Source organism: Musa acuminata, chromosome BXJ2-1 (assembly GCF_036884655.1).
Source record: "Musa acuminata AAA Group cultivar baxijiao chromosome BXJ2-1, Cavendish_Baxijiao_AAA, whole genome shotgun sequence".
Lineage (NCBI taxonomy): Eukaryota > Viridiplantae > Streptophyta > Magnoliopsida > Zingiberales > Musaceae > Musa > Musa acuminata.
In genome coordinates, this window is record NC_088338.1 from 25,071,028 (window position 1) to 25,093,471 (window position 22,444).

The 22,444-nt window shown below is 51.2% G+C and overlaps 5 non-coding genes and 30 pseudogenes across 5 annotated transcripts; all 35 read left to right on the forward strand.

Annotated features, from left to right (window-relative positions):
- The first annotated feature begins 167 nt into the window (after positions 1-167).
- On the forward strand, positions 168-286 carry LOC135603103 (5S ribosomal RNA; annotated as a pseudogene).
- A 350-nt stretch (positions 287-636) lies between these two features.
- Positions 637-755, forward strand: LOC135601454 (5S ribosomal RNA). Its single transcript, XR_010483747.1, has one exon. It is a non-coding gene; the product is annotated as a 5S ribosomal RNA (ribosomal RNA).
- A 6,477-nt stretch (positions 756-7,232) lies between these two features.
- On the forward strand, positions 7,233-7,351 carry LOC135603653 (5S ribosomal RNA; annotated as a pseudogene).
- Positions 7,352-7,701: 350 nt separating this feature from the next.
- Positions 7,702-7,820, forward strand: LOC135602306 (5S ribosomal RNA; annotated as a pseudogene).
- A 350-nt stretch (positions 7,821-8,170) lies between these two features.
- Positions 8,171-8,288, forward strand: LOC135603481 (5S ribosomal RNA; annotated as a pseudogene).
- Positions 8,289-8,614: 326 nt separating this feature from the next.
- On the forward strand, positions 8,615-8,733 carry LOC135603280 (5S ribosomal RNA; annotated as a pseudogene).
- Positions 8,734-9,083: 350 nt separating this feature from the next.
- On the forward strand, positions 9,084-9,202 carry LOC135601455 (5S ribosomal RNA). The gene has a single exon (XR_010483748.1). It is a non-coding gene; the product is annotated as a 5S ribosomal RNA (ribosomal RNA).
- Positions 9,203-9,552: 350 nt separating this feature from the next.
- LOC135603527 (5S ribosomal RNA) lies at positions 9,553-9,671 on the forward strand (annotated as a pseudogene).
- Positions 9,672-10,021: 350 nt separating this feature from the next.
- On the forward strand, positions 10,022-10,140 carry LOC135603654 (5S ribosomal RNA; annotated as a pseudogene).
- Positions 10,141-10,490: 350 nt separating this feature from the next.
- Positions 10,491-10,609, forward strand: LOC135603409 (5S ribosomal RNA; annotated as a pseudogene).
- Positions 10,610-10,959: 350 nt separating this feature from the next.
- LOC135603840 (5S ribosomal RNA) lies at positions 10,960-11,077 on the forward strand (annotated as a pseudogene).
- A 350-nt stretch (positions 11,078-11,427) lies between these two features.
- Positions 11,428-11,545, forward strand: LOC135601412 (5S ribosomal RNA). The gene has a single exon (XR_010483707.1). It is a non-coding gene; the product is annotated as a 5S ribosomal RNA (ribosomal RNA).
- A 350-nt stretch (positions 11,546-11,895) lies between these two features.
- On the forward strand, positions 11,896-12,014 carry LOC135602720 (5S ribosomal RNA; annotated as a pseudogene).
- Positions 12,015-12,364: 350 nt separating this feature from the next.
- Positions 12,365-12,483, forward strand: LOC135604290 (5S ribosomal RNA; annotated as a pseudogene).
- Positions 12,484-12,833: 350 nt separating this feature from the next.
- LOC135604508 (5S ribosomal RNA) lies at positions 12,834-12,952 on the forward strand (annotated as a pseudogene).
- A 350-nt stretch (positions 12,953-13,302) lies between these two features.
- On the forward strand, positions 13,303-13,421 carry LOC135603823 (5S ribosomal RNA; annotated as a pseudogene).
- Positions 13,422-13,771: 350 nt separating this feature from the next.
- LOC135604070 (5S ribosomal RNA) lies at positions 13,772-13,890 on the forward strand (annotated as a pseudogene).
- Positions 13,891-14,240: 350 nt separating this feature from the next.
- On the forward strand, positions 14,241-14,359 carry LOC135603127 (5S ribosomal RNA; annotated as a pseudogene).
- Positions 14,360-14,709: 350 nt separating this feature from the next.
- LOC135604328 (5S ribosomal RNA) lies at positions 14,710-14,828 on the forward strand (annotated as a pseudogene).
- A 350-nt stretch (positions 14,829-15,178) lies between these two features.
- LOC135604585 (5S ribosomal RNA) lies at positions 15,179-15,297 on the forward strand (annotated as a pseudogene).
- A 350-nt stretch (positions 15,298-15,647) lies between these two features.
- Positions 15,648-15,766, forward strand: LOC135603824 (5S ribosomal RNA; annotated as a pseudogene).
- A 350-nt stretch (positions 15,767-16,116) lies between these two features.
- LOC135604342 (5S ribosomal RNA) lies at positions 16,117-16,235 on the forward strand (annotated as a pseudogene).
- A 350-nt stretch (positions 16,236-16,585) lies between these two features.
- On the forward strand, positions 16,586-16,704 carry LOC135604155 (5S ribosomal RNA; annotated as a pseudogene).
- Positions 16,705-17,054: 350 nt separating this feature from the next.
- On the forward strand, positions 17,055-17,173 carry LOC135604071 (5S ribosomal RNA; annotated as a pseudogene).
- A 350-nt stretch (positions 17,174-17,523) lies between these two features.
- Positions 17,524-17,642, forward strand: LOC135603825 (5S ribosomal RNA; annotated as a pseudogene).
- A 350-nt stretch (positions 17,643-17,992) lies between these two features.
- On the forward strand, positions 17,993-18,111 carry LOC135604586 (5S ribosomal RNA; annotated as a pseudogene).
- A 350-nt stretch (positions 18,112-18,461) lies between these two features.
- LOC135603826 (5S ribosomal RNA) lies at positions 18,462-18,580 on the forward strand (annotated as a pseudogene).
- Positions 18,581-18,930: 350 nt separating this feature from the next.
- LOC135604073 (5S ribosomal RNA) lies at positions 18,931-19,049 on the forward strand (annotated as a pseudogene).
- Positions 19,050-19,399: 350 nt separating this feature from the next.
- Positions 19,400-19,518, forward strand: LOC135600505 (5S ribosomal RNA). Its single transcript, XR_010482826.1, has one exon. It is a non-coding gene; the product is annotated as a 5S ribosomal RNA (ribosomal RNA).
- Positions 19,519-19,868: 350 nt separating this feature from the next.
- On the forward strand, positions 19,869-19,986 carry LOC135603489 (5S ribosomal RNA; annotated as a pseudogene).
- Positions 19,987-20,336: 350 nt separating this feature from the next.
- LOC135604507 (5S ribosomal RNA) lies at positions 20,337-20,455 on the forward strand (annotated as a pseudogene).
- A 350-nt stretch (positions 20,456-20,805) lies between these two features.
- Positions 20,806-20,924, forward strand: LOC135604074 (5S ribosomal RNA; annotated as a pseudogene).
- A 350-nt stretch (positions 20,925-21,274) lies between these two features.
- On the forward strand, positions 21,275-21,393 carry LOC135601584 (5S ribosomal RNA). Its single transcript, XR_010483874.1, has one exon. It is a non-coding gene; the product is annotated as a 5S ribosomal RNA (ribosomal RNA).
- Positions 21,394-21,743: 350 nt separating this feature from the next.
- Positions 21,744-21,861, forward strand: LOC135603490 (5S ribosomal RNA; annotated as a pseudogene).
- A 350-nt stretch (positions 21,862-22,211) lies between these two features.
- On the forward strand, positions 22,212-22,329 carry LOC135603041 (5S ribosomal RNA; annotated as a pseudogene).
- The last annotated feature ends 115 nt before the right edge of the window (positions 22,330-22,444 follow it).

The window sequence follows — 22,444 nt, forward strand, 5'->3', positions numbered from 1 at the left end:
TGCCGTGACCGATACGCAGTCGTCGGGCTAGGGCTCGGAGAGAGCTTGCAATAGGGATTTCGTGAACGTTCGAGAAAGCGACGACGGTTTCGAAACGGGCAAAAGGCTCCGTACGTTGATGCGCTGACCGCGACGTGCACATAGGCGAGGGACGAAGCTCGCGAAACGGGTGCTATAATGGCAGCACTAAATCACCGGATCCCATCAAAACACCGAAGTTAAGCGTGCTTGGGCCAGAGTAGTACTACGATGGGTGACCCGCTGGGAAGTCCTCGTGTTGCACTCCTTTTTGCATCCCGAGATACGAAACATCTCCCGTAGAGCTCCGAGACGATTGTTTTGGGGCTGGAAATTTGCTGTGACCGCTACGCAGTCTGTATCGAGGGGCTCCGAGAGAGCTTTCCGGATTGGGGTCGCAATAGCGATTACGAGATCGTTCTAGAAAGTGCCGATGGTTTCGGCACGCGCTTGCCATGACCGATACGCAGTCGTCGGCCTAGGGCTCGGAGAGAGCTTGCAATAGGGATTTCGTGAACGTTCGAGAAAGCGACGACGGTTTCGCGACGGGCAAGAGGCTCCGGACGTTGATGCGCTGACCGCGACGTGCACATAGGCGAGGGACGAAGCTCGCGAAACGGGTGCGATAATGGCAGCACTAAATCACCGGATCCCATCAAAACACCGAAGTTAAGCGTGCTTGGGCCAGAGTAGTACTACGATGGGTGACCCCCTGGGAAGTCCTCGTGTTGCACTCCTTTTTGCATCCCGGGATACGAAACATCTCCCGTAGAGCTCCGAGACGATTGTTTTGGGGCTGGAAATTTGCTGTGACCGCTACGCAGTCAGTATCGAGGATTCCGAGAGAGCTTTCCGGATTGGGGTCGCAATAGCGATTCCGAGATCGTTCTAGAAAGTGCCGATGGTTTCGCCACGCGCTTGCCGTGACCGATACGCAGTCGTCGGGCTTGGGCTCGGAGAGAGCTTGCAATAGGTATTTCGTGAACGTTCGAGAAAGCGACGACGGTTTCGCGACGGGCAAGAGGCTCCGGACGTTGATGCGCTGACCGCGACGTGCACATAGGCGACGGACGAAGCTCGCGAAACGGGTGCGATAATGGCAGCACTAAATCGCCAGATCCCATCAAAACACCAAAGTTAAGCGTGCTTTGATACCGGGGAGGGAAAAATGCAGAATGGATGTCGATAGAAAACCGATATAACAGTTGTACAGATAGAAAATATCACAGAAGGCTATGAACGAACTCTTGAAGAAACTTCGGTAAAACGAAATATAGCTCACCACCAAGTTTAAAATCGCAATGGGATACAGAAAGTTCACCACCCAACGGAAATTAAACGAGGATACAGAACTAGAAAATAAAAGACTCACCACTCAAGGACGCATCCAAGAGATACAGAGTTTAAGGGGTTCTCTAAGAGCTTCTGCCCAGATATCATCAGTTTCTAAAGTCCTGCCTAAGTCCTAAACACCAAAATAAATACTAGTGCATGAAACAACCCTTCATGCATAGGAAATTTCGAAATTAAGTGTTTACAGCTTCTAACCAACTATTTTAATGCACTCATTGGTAATGAAGAAATGTTCACAGCTGCCAACCAACTCCTTTAATGCATTCCTTTGTCTTGAAGAAAAGTACCTTGAAACAGCTTTAACTTTGTGCAGAGAATATGCTGATGAGCTGTCATTTTTTTGTGTGCTGAGATAAAGATTATGAGGCATCATTATTGACTGAAAAAGATACTAGATCATAATCAAAGCTCATATAATCAGATTGTAGTAAATTAGACACTTCCGTGTCAATCTCCCCTGGTTGAATGAGACTTGTCCTCAAGTCTTCGTTTGATTCATCAACATGATTATAAAAAGGACTCAAATCAGCCACATTAAATGTTGGGGATACTCCGTAATCTTCAGGTAGCTCTATCTCATAAGCATTTCTGCCAATTCTCTTAAGCACCTTGAATGGACCATCAGCCTTTGGGTTTAATTTTCCAAATTTGCCCGGTGGAAACCTCTCCTTCCTTAGATGAATCCAGACCAAATCACCTGCATTAAACTCCACATGTTTTCTGTGTTTGTTTGCAGCATGCATGTACCTCTCATTTTGCTTCTCAATGGTTGCTTTCACACCCTCATGCAGCTTCTTTATCTGCTTAGCTCTTTCATCAGCATCTCCACTAAATTGCTTTGTTATAGAGTGAGGGATTAAGTCCAAAGGACCAGCAGGATTAGCACCATAAACTACCTCAAAAGGACTCTTACCAATACTATGATGCATAGAACGATTGTAAGCAAACTCAATTTGTGGAAGAATGACATCCCATTGCTTAATATTCTTGCCAACATAGCTTCTAAGTAAATTTCCCAAGCTTCGGTTTGTTACCTCAGTTTGCCCATCGGTTTGTGGATGATGCGAGCTACTGAAATTCAAAGAAGTACCCAGCTTCCTCCAAAGAGTTCTCCAAAAATGACTAACAAATTTTGAATCTCGATCAGACACCATAGTTCTTGGAATACCATGCAATTTAACAATCTCCTTAAAATATAAATCAGCAATATGAGATGCATCATTTGATTTATTGCATGGAACAAAGTGAGACATTTTTGAAAATCTATCAACAACAACCATGATAGAATCCTTGTTCCTTTGAGTTCTTGGCAGTCCCAAAACGAAATCAAGACTCACATCCTCCCATGGAGCATTTGGCATTGGCAATGGAGTGTACAACCCAGAATTTTGACTTCTTGTTTTTGCCAAATGACATAATCGGCATTGCTTCACATGTCTATCCACATCTCTGAACATTTTAGGCCAGTAGAAATTTGATTGAACAAGAGCTAGAGTCTTGTCCCTACCGAAATGTCCTCCCAAAACACCACCATGAGCTTCAGCTAGAATTACTTGTCTCAAAGAACAAGTTGGAACACATAAAGCATTAGCTCGAAAAAGAAAACCATCAAAGATCGAAAATTGTTGAAAGGAACCTGATTTGCAATTCTGCCATATCGAGCCAAAATCCACATCATTCTCATATAGATCTTTGAATGTTTCAAATCCAACCACTTTGACTTCCATTGCTGATAATAAAGAATGCTTTCTGCTCAATGCGTCAGCAACTACATTTTGAACACCAGATTTGTGCTTAATTGTAAAGTTGTAAGATTGTAAGAACTCCACCCAAGCTGCATGCCTCTTGTTTAGCTTGTGCTGATGATTAATGAACTTTAATGCCTCGTGATCAGAATATAGAACAAATGGCTTGGCGAGAAGATATTGACTCCAATGAGACAAAGCTCGATAAATCGCATAAAACTCCTTATCATAAGTAGAGTATTTCTTTCTTGTATCATTCAGCTTTTCACTAAAAAATGCAATGGGCCTTCCGTCTTGACTCAAAACAGCACCAATTCCCACATTAGATGCATCACATTCAACTTCAAACACATTATCAAAATTTGGTAGAACTAAGATAGGAGCCTCAGTAACCTTTCTTTTCAAAAGCTCAAAAGCATCGTTAGCCTCACTAGTCCATTTGAATTTGTCACATTTCAGACATTCGGTGATTGGAGCGACAATAGAGCTGAAACTCTTGATAAATCTTCTATAAAAAGATGTTAAGCCATGGAAACTCCTCACATCATGTAATGAAGCAGGTGTTGGCCAATTGAGAATAGCTTCCACCTTACTTTGATCCATCATGATTCCATCTTTTGAAACAACATACCCCAAAAACACCACACTAGAAGTAAAGAAATCACATTTGTTTAGATTAGCATAAAGTTTTTGCTGCCTCAAAATAAGAAAGATTTCTTTCAGATGACTCATATGCTCCTCTTCACTCTTGCTGTACACCAATATATCGTCAAAATAAACAACAACAAATATTCCAATGAATGGCTTAAGTATGTGATTCATAAATCTCATGAATGTGCTAGGAGCATTAGATAGTCCAAATGGCATAACCAACCATTCATATAAGCCTTCTCTAGTTTTAAACGCTGTTTTCCACTCATCTCCGGGCCTCATTCTTATTTGGTGATAGCCACTCCTCAAATCAATTTTTGAGAAAATACAAGCACCACACAATTGATCAAGTAAGTCATCTAACCTTGGAATAGGAAAGCGATAGTCCACTGTGATTTTGTTGATGGTGCGACTGTCCACGCACATTCTCCAAGAACCATCTTTCTTAGGCACCAACAAGGCTGGAACTGCACAGGGACTCATGCTCTCCCGAATTAACCCCTTTTTCACTAATTCATCAACTTGCCTTTGAAGTTCTTCATGTTCTTTAGGACTCATTCTGTACGCAGCCTTATTAGGTAGAACAGCCCCCGGAATAAGATCAATGTGATGTTGAATGTCTCTCAAAGGTGGAAGGCCATGTGGAATCTCTTCCGGTATAACATCTTGAAATTCTTCTAGGATTGGTTGCATGATTTTTGGTGTCTCCTTATGTTGTTCGTTCTCCTCTACTACCATTAGGGCCAAAACATGACCGCCCTTGTCCAATTCATATCTGCATTCTCTATAAGAAATAAAAGCACTAACTTCCTTCTTTGGCGCACTGATTTCGGAAGGTTGTAATGGAGCTAAGATAATCTTCTTTTCATTCACTTTAAAAGAATAAGTATGTTTATAACCATCATACAACACTCTTCTATCATAATGCCAAGGTCTTCCCAATAGTAAATGACAAGCATCCATAGGGGCAACATCACACCACACTTTATCTTTATAATACTTGCCAATAGAAAATGAAACTAAACATCTTTTAGTTACCTTGATGTCATTTCCTTTTTGCAACCAACATAATTGGTATGGATGTGGATGAGGGATCGTATCCAACTTCAGCTTCTGCACCATTTCCAAAGAAACCACGTTCTCAAAACTGCCACTGTCGATGATCACCAAGCACACCTTGTCAAGAGAAGTGCATTTAGTGTGAAACACATTTTTTCTCACCCAACTTTCATCGTCGGCCACATATGACACTTGTAAACTACGTTGCAATACAATAGACAAACCATGATCAGCATAAGTAATCTCTTCCTCATCATCATCGTATTTTGGTTCGTTGTCAGTTTCATCTTCTCCTCCATCACTATGATCTTCAACCAAAGTTACAATCCTCCTATTTGGACAATCTGATGCGATATGCCCAAAACCATGACATTTGAAGCATTTTCGACCACTTGGGGTAGAAGAATTATGTGTTTTTTTGCTGCCAGCAGATTCTTCACCCTTTTCTTGCACCTTCGATATCACCTTGCTTTGGACAGTAGGCTTGGAACTTCCTCCTTTTGTGTAGCCTTCTTTTGAGCTATACCGAAAACTCTTTTCAAACTTCTGTTGCTTTTCAACTTTTAATGCCAGCTTGCTCACATCATTTAAAGACCAATATGGCTGTAGCTGAACAACTTTAGCAATCTCATACTTCAGACCTCCCAAGTATCTTGCAATTGTTTGCTCTTCCGGTTCCACAAGCTCTCCTTTTAACATCAAATTATCAAATTCTGCAGTGTACTCCTCCACACTAAGATCTTTTTGCTTGAAATCATGTATTTTGAGAAAGATCTCTTGTCTATAATTATGAGGTAAATATTTTCTCTTTAGCTCCCTTTTCATTTTCTCCCATGTAACGATCTTACTCTTCCCCTCACGTTCTCTTTGTTTCTTCAGATTTTCCCACCAAAAAGATGCATTCCGCCTGAGTTTGAGTGCCACAAGTTTGACCTTCTTTTGTTCCGGTGGTTCATGAAAATCAAAAATTCTTTCTACTATATTAAGCCAATCGATAAAATCATCAACATTTATTTTGCCTTCAAATTCAGGAATATCAAATCTGGGGTTATATTTATTCTGCCACTCGTCTTGGACTTCATTTCTTCTCCGACATCTTCTCGACTCCCTTGGAAGAAGTGTATCATCATCAGAAGTAAACTCTCGAGCTTCATTTTCATATTTGTTATGTCTACTCTGAAGTTCATCGATTATCTCATTTTTTTCTTGTAGGCTACGTAGCAATTTTCGTAGCTGCAGCCTCAACGACTCAGCGTCATCTTCGTGATCGCTACCTTCACCAACTACATCTTTTCCATTCCGCCTTGCCATGATCTCTAGCCTTTAGCTCTGATACCAAACTGATACCGGGGAGGGAAAAATGCAGAATGGATGTCGATAGAAAACCGATATAACAGTTGTACAGATAGAAAATATCACAGAAGGCAATGAACGAACTCTTGAAGAAACTTCGGTAAAACGAAATATAGCTCACCACCAAGTTTAAAATCGCAATGGGATACAGAAAGTTCACCACCCAACGGAAATTAAACGAGGATACAGAACTAGAAAATAAAAGACTCACCACTCAAGGACGCATCCAAGAGATACAGAGTTTAAGGGGTTCTCTAAGAGCTTCTGCCCAGATATCATCAGTTTCTAAAGTCCTGCCTAAGTCCTAAACACCAAAATAAATACTAGTGCATGAAACAACCCTTCATGCATAGGAAATTTCGAAATTAAGTGTTTACAGCTTCTAACCAACTATTTTAATGCACTCATTGGTAATGAAGAAATGTTCACAGCTGCCAACCAACTCCTTTAATGCATTCCTTTGTCTTGAAGAAAAGTACCTTGAAACAGCTTTAACTTTGTGCAGAGAATATGCTGATGAGCTGTCATTTTTTTGTGTGCTGAGATAAAGATTATGAGGCATCATTATTGACTGAAAAAGATACTAGATCATAATCAAAGCTCATATAATCAGATTGTAGTAAATTAGACACTTCCGTGTCATGCTTGGGCCAGAGTAGTACTACGATGGGTGACCCCCTTGGAAGTCCTCGTGTTGCACTCCTTTTTGCATCCCGGGATACGAAACATCTCCCGTAGAGCTCTGAGACGATTGTTTTGGGGCTGGAAATTTGCTGTGACCGCTACGCAGTCAGTATCGAGGGGCTCCGAGAGAGCTTTCCGGATTGGGGTCGCAATAGCGATTCCGAGATCGTTCTAGAAAGTGCCGATGGTTTCGGCACGCGCTTGCCGTGACCGATACGCAGTCGTCGGGCTAGGGCTCGGAGAGAGCTTGCAATAGGGATTTCGTGAACGTTCGAGAAAGCGACGACGGTTTTGCTACGGGCAAAAGGCTCCGGACGTTGATGCGCTGACCGCGACGTGCACATAGGCGAGGGACGAAGCTCGCGAAACGGGTGCGAAAATGGCAGCACTAAATCACCGGATCCCATCAAAACACCGAAGTTACGCGTGCTTGGGCCAGAGTAGTACTACGATGGGTGACCCCCTGGGAAGTCCTCGTGTTGCACTCCTTTTTGCATCCCGGGATACGAAACATCTCCCGTAGAGCTCCGAGACGATTGTTTTGGGGCCGGAAATTTTCTGTGACCGCTACGCAGTCAGTATCGAGGGGCTCCGAGAGAGCTTTCTGGATTGGGGTCGCAATAGCGATTCCGAGATCGTTCTAGAAAGTGCCGATGGTTTCGGCACGCGCTTGCCATGACCGATACGTAGTCGTCGGGCTAGGGCTCGGAGAGAGCTTGCAATAGGGATTTCGTGAACGTTCGAGAAAGCGACGACGGTTTCGAAACGGGCAAGAGGCTCCGGACGTTGATGCGCTGACCGCGACGTGCACATAGGCGAGGGACGAAGCTCGCGAAACGGGTGCGATAATGGCAGCACTAAATCACCAGATCCCATCAAAACACCGAAGTTAAGCGTGCTTGGGCCAGAGTAGTACTACGATGGGTGACCCCCTGGGAAGTCCTCGTGTTGCACTCCTTTTTGCATCCCGGGATACGAAACATCTCCCGTAGAGCTCCGAGACGATTGTTTTGGGGCTGGAAATTTGCTGTGACCACTACGCAGTCAGTATCGAGGGGCTCCGAGAGAGCTTTCCGGATTGGGGTCGCAATAGCGATTCCGAGATCGTTCTAGAAAGTGCCGATGGTTTCGACACGCACTTGCCGTGACCGATACGCAGTCGTCGGGCTAGGGCTCGGAGAGAGCTTGCAATAGGGATTTCGTGAACGTTCGAGAAAGCGACGACGGTTTCGCGACGGGCAAGAGGCTCCGGACGTTGATGCGCTGACCGCGACGTGCACATAGGCGAGGGACGAAGCTCGCGAAACGGGTGCGATAATGGCAGCATTAATCACCGGATCCCATCAAAACACCGAAGTTAAGCGTGCTTGGGCCAGAGTAGTACTACGATGGGTGACCCCCTGGGAAGTCCTCGTGTTGCACTCCTTTTTGCATCCCGGGATACGAAACATCTCCCGTAGAGCTCCGAGACGATTGTTTTGGGGCTCGAAATTTGCTGTGACCGCTACGCAGTCAGTATCGAGGGGCTCCGAGAGAGCTTTCCGGATTGGGGTCGCAATAGCGATTCCGAGATCGTTCTAGAAAGTGCCGATGGTTTCGGCACGCGCTTGCCGTGACCGATACGCAGTCGTCGGGCTAGGGCTCGGAGAGAGCTTGCAATAGGGATTTCGTGAACGTTCGAGAAAGCGACGACGGTTTCGCGACGGGCAAGAGGCTCCGGACGTTGATGCGAGGGACGAAGCTCGCGAAACGGGTGCAAAAATGGCAGCACTAAATCACCGGATCCCATCAAAACACCGAAGTTAAGCGTGCTTGGGCCAGAGTAGTACTACGATGGGTGACCCCCTGGGAAGTCCTCGAGTTGCACTCCTTTTTGCATCCCGGGATACGAAACATCTCCCGTAGAGCTCCGAGACGATTGTTTTGAGGCTGGAAATTTGCTGTGAACGCTACGCAGTCAGTATCGAGGGGCTCCGAGAGAGCTTTCCGGATTGGGGTCGCAATAGCGATTCCGAGATCGTTCTAGAAAGTGCCGATGGTTTCGGCACGCGCTTGCCATGACCGATACGCAGTCGTCGGCCTAGGGCTCGGAGAGAGCTTGCAATAGGGATTTCGTGAACGTTCGAGAAAGCGACGACGGTTTCGCGACGGGCAAGAGGCTCCGGACGTTGATGCGCTGACCGCGACGTGCACATAGGCGAGGGACGAAGCTCGCGAAACGGGTGCGATAATGGCAGCACTAAATCACCGGATCCCATCAAAACACCGAAGTTAAGCGTGCTTGGGCCAGAGTAGTACTACGATGGGTGACCCCCTGGGAAGTCCTCGTGTTGCACTCCTTTTTGCATCCCGGGATACGAAACATCTCCCGTAGAGCTCCGAGACGATTGTTTTGGGGCTGGAAATTTGCTGTGACCGCTACGCAGTCAGTATCGAGGGGCTCCGAGAGAGCTTTCCGGATTGGGTTCGCAATAGCGATTCCGAGATCGTTCTAGAAAGTGCCGATGGTTTCGGCACGCGCTTGCCGTGACCGATACGCAGTCGTCGGGCTTGGGCTCGGAGAGAGCTTGCAATAGGTATTTCGTGAACGTAAGAGAAAGCGACGACGGTTTCGCGACGGGCAAGAGGCTCCGGACGTTGATGCGCTGACCGCGACGTGCACATAGGCGACGGACGAAGCTCGCGAAACGGGTGCGATAATGGCAGCACTAAATCGCCAGATCCCATCAAAACACCAAAGTTAAGCGTGCTTGGGCCAGAGTAGTACTACGATGGGTGACCCCCTGGGAAGTCCTCGTGTTGCACTCCTTTTTGCATCCCGGGATACGAAACATCTCCCGTAGAGCTCCGAGACGATTGTTTTGGGGCTGGAAATTTGCTGTGACCGCTACGCAGTCAGTATCGAGGGGCTCCGAGAGAGCTTTCCGGATTGGGGTCGCAATAGCGATTCCGAGATCGTTCTAGAAAGTGCCGATGGTTTCGGCACGCGCTTGCCGTGACCGATACGCAGTCGTCGGGCTAGGGCTCGGAGAGAGCTTGCAATAGGGATTTCGTGAACGTTCGAGAAAGCGACGACGGTTTCGCAACGGGCAAAAGGCTCCGGACGTTGATGCGCTGACCGCGACGTGCACATAGGCGAGGGACGAAGCTCGCGAAACGGGTGCGAAAATGGCAGCACTAAATCACCGGATCCCATCAAAACACCGAAGTTACGCGTGCTTGGGCCAGAGTAGTACTACGATGGGTGACCCCCTGGGAAGTCCTCGTGTTGCACTCCTTTTTGCATCCCGGGATACGAAACATCTCCCGTAGAGCTCCGAGACGATTGTTTTGGGGCCGGAAATTTTCTGTGACCGATACGCAGTCAGTATCGAGGGGCTCCGAGAGAGCTTTCTGGATTGGGGTCGCAATAGCGATTCCGAGATCGTTCTAGAAAGTGCCGATGGTTTCGGCACGCGCTTGCCATGACCGATACGTAGTCGTCGGGCTAGGGCTCGGAGAGAGCTTGCAATAGGGATTTCGTGAACGTTCGAGAAAGCGACGACGGTTTCGAAACGGGCAAGAGGCTCCGGACGTTGATGCGCTGACCGCGACGTGCACATAGGCGAGGGACGAAGCTCGCGAAACGGGTGCCATAATGGCAGCACTAAATCACCAGATCCCATCAAAACACCGAAGTTAAGCGTGCTTGGGCTAGAGTAGTACTACGATGGGTGACCCCCTGGGAAGTCCTCGTGTTGCACTCCTTTTTGCATCCCGGGATACGAAACATCTCCCGTAGAGCTCCGAGACGATTGTTTTGGGGCTGGAAATTTGCTGTGACCGCTACGCAGTCAGTATCGAGGGGCTCCGAGAGAGCTTTCCGGATTGGGGTCGCAATAGCGATTCCGAGATCGTTCTAGAAAGTGCCGATTGTTTCGACACGCACTTGCCGTGACCGATACGCAGTCGTCGGGCTAGGGCTCGGAGAGAGCTTGCAATAGGGATTTCGTGAACGTTCGAGAAAGCGACGACGGTTTCGCGACGGGCAAGAGGCTCCGGACGTTGATGCGCTGACCGCGACGTGCACATAGGCGAGGGACGAAGCTCGCGAAACGGGTGCGATAATGGCAGCATTAATCACCGGATCCCATCAAAACACCGAAGTTAAGCGTGCTTGGGCCAGAGTAGTACTACAATGGGTGACCCCCTGGGAAGTCCTCGTGTTGCACTCCTTTTTGCATCCCGGGATACGAAACATCTCCCGTAGAGCTCCGAGACGATTGTTTTGGGAATCGAAATTTGCTGTGACCGCTACGCAGTCAGTATCGAGGGGCTCCGAGAGAGCTTTCCGGATTGGGGTCGCAATAGCTATTCCGAGATCGTTCTAGAAAGTGCCGAAGGTTTCGGCACGCGCTTGCCGTGACCGATACGCAGTCGTCGGGCTAGGGCTCGGAGAGAGGTTGCAATAGGGATTTCGTGAACGTTCGAGAAAGCGCCGACAGTTTCGTGACGGGCATGAGGCTCCGGACGTTGATACGCCGACCGCGACGTGCACATAGGCGAGGGACGAAGCACGCGAAACGGGTGCGATAATGCAGCACTAAATCACCGGATCCCATCAAAACTCCGAAGTTAAGCGTGCTTGGGCCAGAGTAGTACTACGATGGGTGACCCCCTGGGAAGTCCTCGTGTTGCATTCCTTTTTGCATCCCGTGATACGAAACATCTCCCGTAGAGCTCCGAGACGATTGTTTTGGGGCTGGAAATTTGCTGTGACCGCTACGCAGTCAGTATCGAGGGGCTCGGAGAGAGCTTTCCGGATTGGGGTCACAATAGCGATTCCGAGATCGTTCTAGAAAGTGCCGATGGTTTCGGCACGCGCTTGCCGTGACCGATACGCAGTCGTCGGGCTAGGGCTCGGAGAGAGCTTGCAATAGGGATTTCGTGAACGTTTGAGAAAGCGCCGACGGTTCCGTGACGGGCAAGAGGCTCCGGACGTTGATACGCCGACCGGAACGTGCACATAGGCGAGGGACGAAGCACGCGAAACGGGTGCGATAATGCCAGCACTAAATCATCGGATCCCATCAATAATCCGAAGTTAAGCGTGCTTAGGCCAGAGTAGTACTACGATGGGTGACCCCCTGGGAAGTCCTCGTGTTGCACTCCTTTTTGCATCCCGGGATAAGAAACATCTCCGGTAGAGCTCCGAGACGATTGTTTTGGGGCTGGAAATTTGCTGTGACCGCTACGCAGTCAGTATCGAGGGGCTCGGAGAGAGATTTCCGGATTGGGGTCGCAATAGCGATTCCGAGATCGTTCTAGAAATTGCCGATGGTTTCGGCACGTGCTTGCCGTGACCGATACGCAGTCGTCGGGCTAGGGCTCGGAGAGAGCTTGCAATAGGGATTTCGTGAACGTTCGAGAAAGCGGCGACGGTTTCGTGACGAGCAAGAGGCTCCGGACGTTGATGCGCCGACCGCGACGTGCACATAGGCGAGGGACGAAGCTCGGGAAACGGGTGCGATAATGGCTGCACTAAATCATCGGATCCCATCAAAACACCGAAGTTTAGCGTGCTTGGGCCAGAGTAGTACTACGATGGGTGACCCCTTGCGAAGTCCTCGTGTTGCACTCCTTTTTGCATACCGGGATACGATACATCTCCCGTAGAGCTCCGAGACGTTTGTTTTGGGGCTGGAAATTTGCTTGGACCGCTACGCAGTCAGTATCGAGGGGCTCAAAGAGAGCTTTCCGGATTGGGGTCGCAATAGCGATTCCTAGATCGTTCTAGAAAGTGCCGATGGTTTCGGCACGCGCATGCCGTGACCGATACGCAGTCGTCGGGCTAGGGCTCGGAGAGAGCTTGCAATAGGGATTTCGTGAACGTTTGAGAAAGCGACGATGGTTTCGTGACGGGCAAGAGGCTCCGGATGTTGATGCGCCGACCGCGACGTGCACATAGGCGAGGGACGAAGCTCGCAAAATGGGTGCGATAATGGCAGCACTAAATCACCGGATCCCATCAAAACACCGAAGTTTAGCGTACTTGGGCCAGAGTAGTACTACGATGGGTGACCCCCTGGGAAGTCCTCTTGTTGCACTCCTTTCTGCATCCCGGGATACGAAACATCTCCCATAGAGATCCGAGACGATTGTTTTGGGGCTAGAAATTTGCTGTGACCGCTACGCAGTCAGTATCGAGGGGCTCGAAGAGAGATTTCCGGATTGGGGTCGCAATAGCGATTCCGAGATCGTTCTAGAAAGTGCCGATGGTTTCGGCACGCGCTTGCCGTGACCGATACGCAGTCGTCGGGCTAGGGCTCGGAGAGAGCTTGCAATAGGGATTTCGTGAACGTTCGAGAAAGCGACGACGGTTTCGTGACGGGCAAGAGGCTCCGGACGTTGATGCGCCGACCGCGACGTGCACATAGGCGAGGGACGAAGCTCGGGAAACGGGTGCGATAATGGCTGCACTAAATCACCGGATCCCATCAAAACACCGAAGTTTAGCGTGCTTGGGCCAGAGTAGTACTACGATGGGTGACCCCTTGCGAAGTCCTCGTGTTGCACTCCTTTTTGCATCCTGGGATACGATACATCTCCCGTAGAGCTCCGAGACGTTTGTTTTGGGGCTGGAAATTTGCTTGGACCGCAACGCAGTCAGTATCGAGGGGCTCAAAGAGAGCTTTCCGGATTGGGGTCGCAATAGCGATTCCTAGATCGTTCTAGAAAGTGCCGATGGTTTCGGCACGCGAATGCCATGACCGATACGCAGTCGTCGGGCTAGGGCTCGGAGAGAGCTTGCAATAGGGATTTCGTGAACGTTTGAGAAAGCGACGATGGTTTCGTGACGGGCAAGAGGCTCCGGATGTTGATGCGCCGACCGCGACGTGCACATAGGCGAGGGACGAAGCTCGCGAAATGGGTGCGATAATGGCAGCACTAAATCACCGGATCCCATCAAAACACCGAAGTTTAGCGTGCTTGGGCCAGAGTAGTACTACGATGGGTGACCCCCTGGGAAGTCCTCTTGTTGCACTCCTTTCTGCATCCCGGGATACGGAACATCTCCCGTAGAGATCCGAGACGATTGTTTTGGGGCTGGAAATTTGCTGTGACCGCTACGCAGTCAGTATCGAGGGGCTCCGAGAGAGCTTTCCGGATTGGGGTCGCAATAGCGATTCCGAGATCGTTCTAGAAAGTGCCGATGGTTTCGGCACGCGCTTGCCGTGACCGATACGCAGTCGTCGGGCTAGGGCTCGGAGAGAGCTTGCAATAGGGATTTCGTGAACGTTTGAGAAAGCGCCGACGGTTCCGTGATGGGCAAGAGGCTCCGGACGTTGATACGCCGACCGGAACGTGCACATAGGCGAGGGACGAAGCACGCGAAACGGGTGCGATAATGCCAGCACTAAATCACCGGATCCCATCAATAATCCGAAGTTAAGCGTGCTTAGGCCAGAGTAGTACTACGATGGGTGACCCCCTGGGAAGTCGTCGTGTTGCACTCCTTTTTGCATCCCGGGATACGAAACATCTCCGGTAGAGCTCCGAGACGATTGTTTTGGGGCTGGAAATTTGCTGTGACCGCTACGCAGTCAGTATCGAGGGTCTCGGAGAGAGATTTCCGGATTGGGGTCGCAATAGCGATTCCGAGATCGTTCTAGAAAGTGCCGATGGTTTCGGCACGCGCTTGCCGTGACCGATACGCAGTCGTCGGGCTAGGGCTCGGAGAGAGCTTGCAATAGGGATTTCGTGAACGTTCGAGAAAGCGACGACGGTTTCGTGACGGGCAAGAGGCTCCGGACGTTGATGCGCCGACCGCGACGTGCACATAGGCGAGGGACGAAGCTCGGGAAACGGGTGCGATAATGGCTGCACTAAATCACCGGATCCCATCAAAACACCGAAGTTTAGCATGCTTGGGCCAGAGTAGTACTACGATGGGTGACCCCTTGCGAAGTCCTCGTGTTGCACTCCTTTTTGCATCCCGGGATACGATACATCTCCCGTAGAGCTCCGAGACGTTTGTTTTAGGGCTGGAAATTTGCTTTGACCGCTACGCAGTCAGTATCGAGGGGCTCAAAGAGAGCTTTCCGGATTGGGGTCGCAATAGTGTTTCCTAGATCGTTCTAGAAAGTGCCGATGGTTTCGGCACGCGCATGCCGTGACCGATACGCAGTCGTTGGGCTAGGGCTCGGAGAGAGCTTGCAATAGGGATTTCGTGAACGTTTGAGAAAGCGACGATGGTTTCGTGACGGGCAAGAGGCTCCGGATGTTGATGCGCCGACCGCGACGTGCACATTGGCGAGGGACGAAGCTCGCGAAATGGGTGCGATAATGGCAGCACTAAATCACCGGATCCCATCAAAACACCGAAGTTTAGCTTGCTTGGGCCAGAGTAGTACTACGATGGGTGACCCCCTGGGAAGTCCTCTTGTTGCACTCCTTTCTGCATCCGGGGATACGGAACATCTCCCGTAGAGATCCGAGACGATTGTTTTGGGGCTGGAAATTTGCTGTGACCGCCACGCAGTCAGTATCGAGGGGCTCCGAGAGAGCTTTCCGGATTGGGGTCGCAATAGCGATTCCGAGATCGTTCTAGAAAGTGCCGATGGATTCGGCACGCGCTTGCCGTGACCGATACGTAGTCGTCGGGCTAGGGCTCGGAGAGAGCTTGCAATAGGGATTTCGTGAACGTTCGAGAAAGCGACGACGGTTTCGCGACGGGCAAGAGGCTCCGGACGTTGATGCGCCGATCGCGACGTGCACATAGGCGAGGGACGAAGCTCGGGAAACGGGTGCGATAATGGCTGCACTAAATCACCGGATCCCATCAAAACACCGAAGTTTAGCGTGCTTGGGCCAGAGTAGTACTACGATGGGTGACCCCTTGCGAAGTCCTCGTGTTGCACTCCTTTTTGCATACCGGGATACGATACATCTCCCGTAGAGCTCCGAGACGTTTGTTTTGGGGCTGGAAATTTGCTTGGACCGCTACGCAGTCAGTATCGAGGGGCTCAAAGAGAGCTTTCCGGATTGGGGTCGCAATAGCGATTCCCAGATCGTTCTAGAAAGTGCTGATGGTTTCGGCACGCGCATGCCGTGACCGATACGCAGTCGTCGGGCTAGGGCTCGGAGAGAGCTTGCAATAGGGATTTCGTGAACGTTTGAGAAAGCGACGATGTTTTCGTGACGGGCAAGAGGCTCCGGATGTTGATGCGCCGACCGCGACGTGCACATAGGCGAGGGACGAAGCTCGCGAAATGGGTGCGATAATGGCAGCACTAAATCACCGGATCCCATCAAAACACCGAAGTTTAGCGTGCTTGGGCCAGAGTAGTACTACGATGGGTGACCCCCTGGGAAGTCCTCTTGTTGCACGCCTTTCTGCATCCCGGGATACGAAACATCTCCCGTAGAGATCCGAGACGATTGTTTTGGGGCTGGAAATTTGCTGTGACCGCTACGCAGTCAGTATCGAGGGGCTCGGAGAGAGATTTCCGGATTGGGGTCGCAATAGCTATTCCGAGATCGTTCTAGAAAGTGCCGATGGTTTCGGCACGCGCTTGCCGTGACCGATACGCAGTCGTCGGGCTAGGGCTCGGAGAGAGCTTGCAATAGGGATTTCGTGAACGTTCGAGAAAGCGACGACGGTTTCGTGACGGGCAAGAGGCTCCGGACGTTGATGCGCCGACCGCGACGTGCACATAGGCGAGGGACGAAGCTCGGGAAACGGGTGCGATAATGGCTGCACTAAATCACCGGATCCCATCAAAACACCGAAGTTTAGCGTGCTTGGGCCAGAGTAGTACTACGATGGGTGACCCCTTGCGAAGTCCTCGTGTTGCACACCTTTTTGCATCCCGGGATACGATACATCTCCCGTAGAGCTCCGAGACGTTTGTTTTGGGGCTGGAAATTTGCTTGGACCGCTACGCAGTCAGTATCGTGGGGCTCAAAGAGAGCTTTCCAGATTGGGCTCGCAATAGCGATTCCTAGATCGTTCTAGAAAGTGCCGATGGTTTCGGCACGCGAATGCCGTGACCGATACGCAGTCGTCGGGCTAGGGCTCGGAGAGAGCTTGCAATAGGGATTTCGTGAACGTTTGAGAAAGCGACGATGGTTTCGTGACGGGCAAGAGGCTCCAGATGTTGATGCGCCGACCGCGACGTGCACATAGGCGAGGGACGAAGCTCGCGAAATGGGTGCGATAATGGCAGCACTAAATCACCGGATCCCATCAAAACACCGAAGTTTAGCGTGCTTGGGCCAGAGTAGTACTACGATGGGTGACCCCCTGGGAAGTCCTCTTGTTGCACTCCTTTCTGCATCCCGGGATACGGAACATCTCCCGTAGAGATCCGAGACGATTGTTTTGGGGCTGGAAATTTGCTGTGACCGCTACGCAGTCAGTATCGAGGGGCTCCGAGAGAGCTTTCCGGATTGGGGTCGCAATAGCGATTCCGAGATCGTTCTAGAAAGTGCCGATGGTTTCGGCACGCGCTTGCCGTGACCGATACGCAGTCGTCGGGCTAGGGCTCGGAGAGAGCTTGCAATAGGGATTTCGTGAACGTTCGAGAAAGCGACGACGGTTTCGTGACGGGCAAGAGGCTCCGGACGTTGATGCGCCGACCGCGACGTGCACATAGGCGAGGGACGAAGCTCGGGAAACGGGTGCGATAATGGCTGCACTAAATCACCGGATCCCATCAAAACACCGAAGTTTAGCGTGCTTGGGCCAGAGTAGTACTACGATGGGTGACCCCTTGCGAAGTCCTCGTGTTGCACTCCTTTTTGCATCCCGGGATACGATACATCTCCCGTAGAGCTCCGAGACGTTTGTTTTGGGGCAGGAAATTTGCTTTGACCGCTACGCAGTCCGTATCGAGGGGCTCAAAGAGAGCTTTCCGGATTGGGGTCGCAATAGTGTTTCCTAGATCGTTCTAGAAAGTGCCGATGGTTTCGGCACGCGCATGCCGTGACCGATACGCAGTCGTCGGGCTAGGGCTCGGAGAGAGCTTGCAATAGGGATTTCGTGAACGTTTGAGAAAGCGACGATGGTTTCGTGACGGGCAAGAGGCTCCGGATGTTGATGCGCCGACCGCGACGTGCACATTGGCGAGGGACGAAGCTCGCGAAATGGGTGCGATAATGGCAGCACTAAATCACCGGATCCCATCAAAACACCGAAGTTTAGCTTGCTTGGGCCAGAGTAGTACTACGATGGGTGACCCCCTGGGAAGTCCTCTTGTTGCACTCCTTTCTGCATCCCGGGATACGGAACATCTCCCGTAGAGATCCGAGACGATTGTTTTGGGGCTGGAAATTTGCTGTGACCGCCACGCAGTCAGTATCGAGGGGCTCCGAGAGAGCTTTCCGGATTGGGGTCGCAATAGCGATTCCGAGATCGTTCTAGAAAGTGCCGATGGTTTCGGCACGCGCTTGCCGTGACCGATACGCAGTCGTCGGGCTAGGGCTCGGAGAGAGCTTGCAATAGGGATTTCGTGAACGTTCGAGAAAGCGACGACGGTTTCGCGACGGGCAAGAGGCTCCGGACGTTGATGCGCCGATCGCGACGTGCACATAGGCGAGGGACGAAGCTCGGGAAACGGGTGCGATAATGGCTGCACTAAATCACCGGATCCCATCAAAACACCGAAGTTTAGCGTGCTTGGGCCAGAGTAGTACTACGATGGGTGACCCCTTGCGAAGTCCTCGTGTTGCACTCCTTTTTGCATCCCGGGATACGATACATCTCCCGTAGAGCTCCGAGACGTTTGTTTTGGGGCTGGAAATTTGCTTTGACCGCTACGCAGTCAGTATCGTGGGGCTCAAAGAGAGCTTTCCGGATTGGGGTCGCAATAGCGATTCCTAGATCATTCTAGAAAGTGCCGATGGTTTCGGCACGCGCATGCCGTGACCGATACGCAGTCGTCGGGCTAGGGTTCGGAGAGAGCTTGCAATAGGGATTTCGTGAACGTTTGAGAAAGCGACGATGGTTTCGTGACGGGCAAGAGGCTCCGGATGTTGATGCGCCGACCGCGACGTGCACATTGGCGAGGGACGAAGCTCGCGAAATGGGTGCGATAATGGCAGCACTAAATCACCGGATCCCATCAAAACACCGAAGTTTAGCGTGCTTGGGCCAGAGTAGTACTACGATGGGTGACCCCCTGGGAAGTCCTCTTGTTGCACTCCTTTCTGCATCCCGGGATACGGAACATCTCCCGTAGAGCTCCGAGACGATTGTTTTGGGGCTGGAAATTTGCTGTGACCGCTATGCAGTCAGTATCGAGGGGCTCCGAGAGAGCTTTCCGGATTGGGGTCGCAATAGCGATTCCGAGATCGTTCTAGAAAGTGCCGATGGTTTCGGCACGCGCTTGCCGTGACCGATACGCAGTCGTCGAGCTAGGGCTCGGAGAGAGCTTGCAATAGGGATTTCGTGAACGTTCGAGAAAGCGACGACGGTTTCGCGACGGGCAAGAGGCTCCGGACGTTGATGCGCTGACCGCGACGTGCACATAGGCGAGGGACGAAGCTCGCGAAACGGGTGCGATAATGGCAGCACTAAATCACCAGATCCCATCAAAACTCCGAAGTTAAGCGTGCTTGGGCCAGAGTAGTACTAGGATGGGTGACCCCCTGGGAAGTCCTCGTGTTGCACTCCTTTTTGCATCCCGGGATACGAAACATCTCCCGTAGAGCTCCGAGACGATTGTTTTGGGGCTGGAAATTTGCTGTGACCGCTACGCAGTCAGTATCGAGGGGCTCCGAGAGAGCTTTACGGATTGGGGTCGCAATAGAGATTCCGAGTTCGTTCTAGAAAGTGCCGATGGTTTCTGCACGCGCTGGCCGTGACCGATACGCAGTCATCGGGCTAGGGCTCGGAGAGAGCTTGCAATAGGGATTTCGAGACCGTTCGAGAAAGCGACGACGGTTTCGCAACGGGCAAAAGGCTCCGGACGTTGATGCGCCGACTGCGACGTGCACATAGGCGAGGGACGAAGCACGCGAAATGGGTGCGATAATGCCAGCACTAAATCCCCGGATCCTATCAAAACTCCGAAGTTAAGCATGCTTGGGCCAGAGTAGTACAAGGATGGGTGACCCCTGGGAAGTCCTCGTGTTGCACTCCTTTTTGCATCCCAAGATACGAAACATCTCCCGTAGAGCTCCGAGACGATTGTTTTGGGGCTGGAAATTTGTTGTGACCGCTACGCAGTCAGTATCGAGGGGCTCCGAGAGAGCTTTCCGGATTGGGGTCGCAATAGCGATTCCGAGATCGTTCTAGAAAGTGCCGATGGTATCGGCACGCGCTTGCCGTGACCGATACGCAGTCGTCGGGCTAGGGCTCGGAGAGAGCTTGCAATAGGGATTTCGTGAACGTTCGAGAAAGCGACGACGGTTTCGCGACGGGCAAGAGGCTCCGGACGTTGATGCGCCGACCGCGACGTGCACATAGGCGAGGGACGAAGCTCGGGAAACGGGTGCGATAATGGCTGCACTAAATCACCGGATCCCATCAAAACACCGAAGTTTAGCGTGCTTGGGCCAGAGTAGTACTACGATGGGTGACCCCTTGCGAAGTCATCGTGTTGCACTCCTTTTTGCATCCCGGGATACGATATATCTCCCGTAGAGCTCCGAGACGTTTGTTTTGGGGCTGGAAATTTGCTTTGACCGCTACGCAGTCAGTATCGTGGGGCTCAAAGAGAGCTTTCCGGATTGGGGTCGCAATAGCGATTCCTAGATCATTCTAGAAAGTGCCGATGGTTTCGGCACGCGCATGCCGTGACCGATACGCAGTCGTCGGGCTAGGGCTCGGAGAGAGCTTGCAATAGGGATTTCGTGAACGTTTGAGAAAGCGACGATGGTTTCGTGACGGGCAAGAGGCTCCGGATGTTGATGCGCCGACCGCGACGTGCACATTGGCGAGGGACGAAGCTCGCGAAATGGGTGCGATAATGGCAGCACTAAATCACCGGATCCCATCAAAACACCGAAGTTTAGCGTGCTTGGGCCAGAGTAGTACTACGATGGGTGACCCCCTGGGAAGTCCTCTTGTTGCACTCCTTTCTGCATCCCGGGATACGGAACATCTCCCGTAGAGCTCCGAGACGATTGTTTTGGGGCTGGAAATTTGCTGTGACCGCTACGCAGTCAGTATCGAGGGGCTCCGAGAGAGCTTTCCGGATTGGGGTCGCAATAGCGATTCCGAGATCGTTCTAGAAAGTGCCGATGGTTTCGGCACGCGCTTGCCGTGACCGATACGCAGTCGTCGGGCTAGGGCTCGGAGAGAGCTTGCAATAGGGATTTCGTGAACGTTCGAGAAAGCGACGACGGTTTCGCGACGGGCAAGAGGCTCCGGACGTTGATGCGCTGACCGCGACGTGCACATAGTCGAGGGACGAAGCTCGCGAAACGGGTGCGATAATGGCAGCACTAAATCACCAGATCCCATCAAAACTCCGAAGTTAAGCGTGCTTGGGCCAAAGTAGTACTAGGATGGGTGACCCCCTGGGAAGTCCTCGTGTTGCACTCCTTTTTGCATCCCGGGATACGAAACATCTCCCGTAGAGCTCCGAGACGATTGTTTTGGGGCTGGAAATTTGCTGTGACCGCTACGCAGTCAGTATCGAGGGGCTCCGAGAGAGCTTTACGGATTGGGGTCGCAATAGCGATTCCGAGTTCATTCTAGAAAGTTCCGATGGTTTCTGCACGCGCTTGCCGTGACCGATACGCAGTCATCGGGCTAGGGCTCGGAGAGAGCTTGCAATAGGGATTTCGAGACCGTTCGAGAAAGCTACGACGGTTTCGCAACGGGCAAAAGGCTCCGGACGTTGATGCGCCGACTGCGACGTGCACATAGGCGAGGGACGAAGCACGCGAAATGGGTGCGATAATGCCAGCACTAAATCCCCGGATCCTATCAAAACTCCGAAGTTAAGCATGCTTGGGCCAGAGTAGTACAAGGATGGGTGACCCCTGGGAAGTCCTCGTGTTGCACTCCTTTTTGCATCCCAAGATACGAAACATCTCCCGTAGAGCTCCGAGACGATTGTTTTGGGGCTGGAAATTTGTTGTGACCGCTACGCAGTCAGTATCGAGGGGCTCCGAGAGAGCTTTCCGGATTGGGGTCGCAATAGCGATTCCGAGTTCGTTCTAGATAGTGCCGATGGTTTCTGCACGCGCTTGCCGTGACCGATACGCAGTCGTCGGGCTAGGGCTCGGAGAGAGCTTGCAATAGGGATTTCGAGACCGTTCGAGAAAGCGCCGACGGTTTCGTGACGGGCAAGAGGCTCCGGACGTTGATGCGCCGACTGCGACGTGCACATAGGCGAGGGACGAAGCACGCGAAACGGGTGCGATAATGCCCGCACTAAATCCCCGGATCCCATCAAAACTCCGAAGTTAAGCGTGCTTGGGCCAGAGTAGTACTACGATGGGTAACCCCTGGGAAGTCCTCATGTTGCACTCCTTTTTGCATCCCGAGATACGAAACAACTCCCGTAGAGCTCCGAGACGATTGTTTTGGGGCTGGAAATTTGCTGTGACCGCTACGCAGTCAGTATCGAGGGGCTCAGAGAGAGCTT